Raw genomic sequence first — 6,720 nt, 5'->3', positions numbered from 1 at the left:
TGTAGTACCCGTACATTGCAGTGCCATATATTGTAGTGCCTGTACATTGCAGTGCCGTATATTGTAGTGCCTGTACATTGCAGTGCCGTATATTGTAGTGCCTGTACATTGCAGTGCCGTATATTGTAGTGCCCGTACATTGTAGTACCCATACATTGTAGTGCCCGTACATTGTAGTGCCCGTACATTGTAGTACCCGTACATTGTAGTGCCCGTACATTGCAGTGCCGTATATTGTAGTGCCTGTACATTGCAGTGCCGTATATTGTAGTGCCTGTACATTGCAGTGCTGTATATTGCAGTGCCGTATATTGTAGTGCCTGTACATTGCAGTGCCGTACATTGTAGTGCCCGTACATTGTAGTGCCCGTACATTGTAGTGCCCGTACATTGCAGTGCCGTATATTGTAGTGCCTGTACATTGCAGTGCTGTATATTGCAGTGCCGTATATTGTAGTGCCCGTACATTGCAGTGCTGTATATTGTAGTACCCGTACATTGCAGTGCCATATATTGTAGTGCCTGTACATTGCAGTGCCGTATATTGTAGTGCCTGTACATTGCAGTGCCGTATATTGTAGTGCCGTATATTGTAGTGCCTGTACATTGCAGTGCCGTATATTGTAGTGCCCGTACATTGTAGTGCCCGTACATTGTAGTACCCATACATTGTAGTGCCCGTACATTGTAGTACCCATACATTGTAGTACCCATACATTGTAGTGCCCGTACATTGTAGTACCCGTACATTGTAGTGCCTGTACATTGCAGTGCCGTATATTGTAGTGCCCGTACATTGCAGTGCCGTATATTGTAGAGCCCGTACATTGTAGTGCCCGTACATTGTAGTGCCCGTACATTGCAGTGCCGTATATTGTGGAGCCCGTACATTGTAGTGCCCGTACATTGTAGTGCCCGTACATTGCAGTGCCGTATATTGTAGAGCCCGTACATTGCAGTGCCGTATATTGTAGTGCCTGTACATTGCAGTGCCGTATATTGTAGTGCCTGTACATTGCAGTGCCGTATATTGCAGTGCTGTATATTGTAGTGCCCATACATTGCAGTGCCGTATATTGTAGTGCCTGTACATTGCAGTGCCGTACATTGCAGTGCCGTATATTGTAGTGCCTGTACATTGCAGTGCCGTATATTGCAGTGCCGTATATTGTAGTGCCCATACATTGTAGTGCCTGTACATTGCAGTGCCGTACATTGCAGTGCCGTATATTGTAGTGCCTGTACATTGCAGTGCCCGTACATTGCAGTGCCGTATATTGTAGTGCCGTATATTGTAGTGCCCGTACATTGCAGTGCATTACACACCCCAAAAAAGTATTCAATAAAAAAAAAATTATGGAAAATATTTGATTTTATTGGAAATTAATAATATATGATTACACAAAAAAAAACCTAAAACACATTATATTACAGGAAAATTGATGTAAAAGAGCCTTTATTAAAAATTGATGACATAAAAGCCAATATCAGAATGTCAGACGGACAATACATTTTTTTTTTTATATCTGAGAAAGTCTCAGTGAAATATTATAAAATTGATATGGTACAAAATAAAAATACCAAAAGCAACTCCATCAAAAACATAAAAGGTGATTATAATAATGTTGTGTCACAATGTATAATAAAAATATACGGTAAAATACCAAGTGGTAACTATTGTGATAAAAAAAAAGTGCACCCGCAGCCATAATCCTACAATTCATGAAGGGAAATTTATATAATAAAATAATAAATCAATAAGTATGACCATAAAGTGAGGCAGTGCAATTAATAATACAAAATAACTGAAGTGAGCATATTTAAGTGGCCATGTGGCCAGATAGATAAATCTGTCTAAAGTTAATATAATGGAGGTCAGATTCCAAGCAGTCTGACTCTGTCCCCTGCACACCCCACGCCAACGCGCGTTTCGCCTCTTCGTCATTGCAGTGCCCGGACCACGAGTTATAGCAAAAAGGATAGCAAATGTGTTTGGCAACTTTAAGAACATGATCCAGCCGTCAGGTGTGTGTGGGGGGGGATCTGCTGCCGCGGGATCTGCACATGATCATAAATGAGGATCTAAGGTGAATAAAGGACGACTCAATGCCCCAATACCGACCCACGTCAGAGGTGCTGGATCTGACGTCCTCCGCATCGTCCACTACTTCAATAATGGTATAGTCTCTGAGAAGGGATTCAGGAGCCTCAGAAAAGTCATGGAGAAAGATCAGAGGGTGAAGCAGCAGCTAGAAACTCTACAAAGATGAAGACGAGGAGGAGGAGGAGGCCTCGATGAAGGGTTTAATGAGTTGTAGTCAGAGGAGGACGTGCACCCATCCCGACACACGAGCAAGTCTCCTCTTGTCCAGAAAACGGGAAAATTGAAGAAGAAATCAGAGGAGAGGAAGCGGAGACCAGTGATGGCACCACTCATGGGGCCAAGGGCCATAAGACGAGCGCCATAGATTATGTAGAAAGTCTGTCTACAATGTGATACATCGTGTGGAGAACCACATCCAGGAGCATTCTGGACAAAGTGTGATGCAAAGTATTCTAAAACGTTACCTGACTAATCTGCAATAACACAGAAACGATCCCCGCGCCTCCGCCTGCCGCCAGAGCAAATGCATGATCATAGAATGGCTGAATCTGATGAAATGTGTGAAGACTAAGGCCAAAGAGAAATGATAGATGAAGGGAAAGAAAAAGGATACAAAATACGAAGAGTCTGGGCATCAGAAAGAGCAGCATCTCCGTCCCCGGCACTGCGAAACGAGTTGATCCCTCAGGAGCTGAGGTGCACAGGGGCCGTCACCGGCTGGAAAGAGGGGGGTTTACAAGGAGGCATCGGACCCCACTAGACTGCAGGAGAAGGACCTGTGGTCAGATTTACCACTGGCGGACCCTCGGGGTCCGGGCGTCTTGTTAAATGGAAGGATAGATGAGTAAAATCCAGGAAGATTCTCAGTCTGAACATAAACCTAACACTAAGTAATATGGGACCATGCAGCTTGTTCCACCATGTTTTCTGGTGTCTTGGATGTATCCATCTGATCCCGAATGAAACATTCACATTGATACATTGTTGAGTTCTGTCTGCCATATAGCTTGGTGTATATTTCTGTCACGATTCACACCGTGACTGTCACCAATTGTCAAGATCCCTTAGCCGCTGCCTACAATATGTCACGGATTGGGGTGACTTTAGACCAACAGACGGCTATCACATGTGCAGGGGGCTTATCCTAGTTATCCCTCCACTGCCACAATGTGATGAAAAAAAACACACACGAGGCTATTGACCTCTTGTTTACAGCAGGGGCTTATTTTAGGTATCCCACTGCTCTTCAGTATACCATGAACTGCAGGGATTTGTGTATATCCCGCTTGCAGTTCCACTTAAACCTTGCAGCTCTCTGGCGCCCCCCTTTCTCTCAGGTCAGATTAGGTACTGCACCTAGGGTGATTAGTCGCCAGAAACGCTGCCTGCTATGTACTGGCTATTGGGTGCACTGCCGCGACGCGATAACTACTCCCACTCAGGCAGGAACAATAATTATCAAGCCGCAGTCGCTACAGGGACCCCCAAAAGCTGGCACACGGTCGCTGCCACCAGCTCCAATTGAACGGGTCTGGAGCAAACCCCAAAAAAACAGTAGCGTAATTCCCTTCAGAGACAGGGTACGGTTTAGGGCAGGAAGAACGAACTAGTATTAAATAATATACCCCATAAATGATTTTTAGGCAGTGTTTATAAAAATATTTTACAAAGATGTTACAAATGAGACAATTGCAAATATGTACAAGGTAATTATAAAAATAAAAGGATTAAATGAAGAAAAGATAACACTCACATATTCTCAGATCATTGCATTGCAGGCAACAGGCTAGGAGCTTTCCATCTATCCCAGTGCATTGGCACTCGCAGTCTGGTCGCTTCAGGTAAAAAAACTCACAACTCTGCTCTCTTGGATGCCTGCCAGCACTTAAAACCTACAGTCTGTGACCTCACAGAAAGGGCTTGGTTTTCCAACTCCTCCTACCTCTTCGGTTTCACTAACTGGGCATTAAATATATCTGATGCCCGTAACTTCGCTACAGAGCATAAAATAATCGCACCATACCCATCGTTCATCTCGCAGTACCGTGGGCACTCCGACGAGACCAAACAAGTCCTATTTGTCACGCACACTGACTGAGAAATCCCTACTTCTTCACCAGATGGAGCTACATGCCTGTGATTACAGTGATGCGTAGATCCTCCGAGTGTGATTATGACGATATATTTTGGTGTTCGTAACTTAAACGGTTTGCATAATATCTTTCAAAAACAGAACAAAGGATTTTCATGATTCTAGAAGTTTCTCTAACAGTTCCTGCTAACACAAATTTCTCTTGCAGCTATGCTAGTCGTAAATACCTTTCGTCAATAAAACTCCCCCACAAGGCAAGCTCTTCTACACAGACAGATAGAAACACAGGGAAGGAAAGAGAACCAGAGAGAGGGGGGGGGGGTTTAGCCCCCGCATGCTAGCAAGAAAACTAACTTATGATATTTCATACCATATCGTGACACCTCCCCCTTTTGGCGTGCGCTACGGCGGCAGAACCTCTCGGTATGCCTCCATGCGCACCTCCGTGGGTTCACCCTGGCGGGAGAGTCCATCTGCATTACCATGCTCTTTGCCCGCTTTGTGTTTAACGGTGAAGTCAAATTGCTGAAGGGCAAGGCTCCAGCGTAGCAACCTGCCATTGGTTCCACACATGGTGCTTAGCCAGCGCAGAGGGTTGTGGTCGGTCACCACGGTGAAGGTGCGACCGTACAAGTAGGGCTGCAAGCGCTGCAGGGCCCAGACTATGGCCAGGCACTCCTTCTCAATGGTGGAGTAGGCCACTTCCCTCGGCAAAAGTTTCCGGCTCAGGTACAACACGGGGTGCTCTTGGTCCTCCGAGTCAACCTGGCTGAGCACAGCACCAAGGCCAAACTCACTGGCGTCAGTCTGTACCAAGAACGGTCGACTGCTGTCGACGGCTTTCAACACAGGGGCGTTGCACAGTGCTGTTTTCAACGCCTGGAAGGCCCCCTCACAGCCATCTGTCCAGTTGACGATGTGGGGTAGCTTCTTCCTGGTGAGGTCCGTCAAAGGTTTTGCCAGGCTACTATAGTGCTGCACGAAGCGCCTATAGTACCCTGCAGTGCCCAGGAAGGACATCACCTGTTTCTTGTTCCTGGGAGTGGGCCAGTTCACGATCACGCCCACTTTGTCAGGCTCTGGCTTTAGGGTGCCTCCACCTACCCGGTGCCCCAGGTAGTGAACCTCCCTCATGCCCATCTGGCACTTTCCCGGCTTGATAGTCAGGCCTGCTTGGTGAATTCGCCCGAGCACCTCCTCGAGATGCTGCAGGTGTTCATCCCAGGAGGGACTGAAGATGGCAATGTCATCTAAGTACGCCACAGCGTACTTCTCCAGTCCCTGAAGCAGGAGATTGACCATCCGCTGGAAAGTGGCAGGGGCATTCTTCATGCCGAAGGGCATGACCGTGGACTCGTACAGTCCAAAGGGTGTGATAAAGGCGGACTTCTCCTGCACCTCGGGGCTCAGGGGAATCTGCCAGTATCCGCGACTCAGATCCATTATTGTCAGGTATTCTGCGCCAGCTAACTTCTCAAGCAGCTCCTCGATGCGCGGCATTGGGTGCGCGTCAGAGGCTGTAATGGCGTTGAGCCCCCTGTAGTCCACGCAGAACCGGGTGGTCCGGTCCTTCTTTGGCACGAGAACTACAGGTGAGGCCCACGCGCTCTTTGACCGTCGAATCACCCCCAGCTGTAACATCTCATCAATCTCCTGGCACATAATCTGCTGCACCTGGTCAGAGATTCGATAGGGTGTTCGCCGTAGTGGGGCGTGATTCCCGGTGTCCACCTCATGGACCGCTAACTCAGTCCTTCCAGGCCGGTTGGAGAACACGACCCGGAAGGGTTCCAGGGTGGTTTGCAACTGCAACCGCTGTGGTTCATCTAGCGAGGCGCTTACCTCCACGTCCTCAATGGACCCACGGGCCTTGGCTTGGGCCAGCATGTCCAGGAGGGTGTCCTCCTCCCCGTCTTCGGGTGCGCTGCAGACCGGTAGGACGAAAGGTTCACGTTCGTGATGAGCCTTCATCATGTTGACGTGAAAGGCCTTTCGCCTACCCCGAGTGTGGTCAAGCGTGACCACATAGGTGACCGGGTTGAGCTGTTGGTGGACGACGTACGGGCCCTCCCAGGCTGCCTGAAGCTTATCCGTTGGTACAGGAACCAGCACCCACACCTTTTGACCCACGTGGTAGGTCCGCTCCCGGGCGTTCTGGTCGTACCAGTGCTTCTGATCAGCCTGAGCCTGCGTCATGTTGTCATGCACCAACTGCGTCAAGGTCTGCATCTTGTCACGGAAGCGCATGACATACTCCACTATGGACACTTCAGAAGGGTTCGGCTCCTCTTCCCAGGATTCTCTTACCAACCCAAGGGGTCCCCGGACTCGCCTGCCGTACAGGAGCTCGAAGGGGGAGAACCCCGTCGAGGCCTGCGGAACCTCTCTGTAAGCGAATAGCAGGTGTGGGAGGTACCGCTCCCAGTCGCGCCCTTGTGTCTCAACCAGCATGCGTAGCATCTGTTTGAGGGTACCATTGAAGCGTTCACACAAGCCATTGGTCTGTGGGTGATACGCACTCGAT

This window comes from Ranitomeya variabilis, chromosome 7 (assembly GCF_051348905.1).
Source record: "Ranitomeya variabilis isolate aRanVar5 chromosome 7, aRanVar5.hap1, whole genome shotgun sequence".
Lineage (NCBI taxonomy): Eukaryota > Metazoa > Chordata > Amphibia > Anura > Dendrobatidae > Ranitomeya > Ranitomeya variabilis.
The sequence above is the reverse complement of the archived record's forward strand: the minus strand, read 5'-3'. Positions refer to the sequence as shown.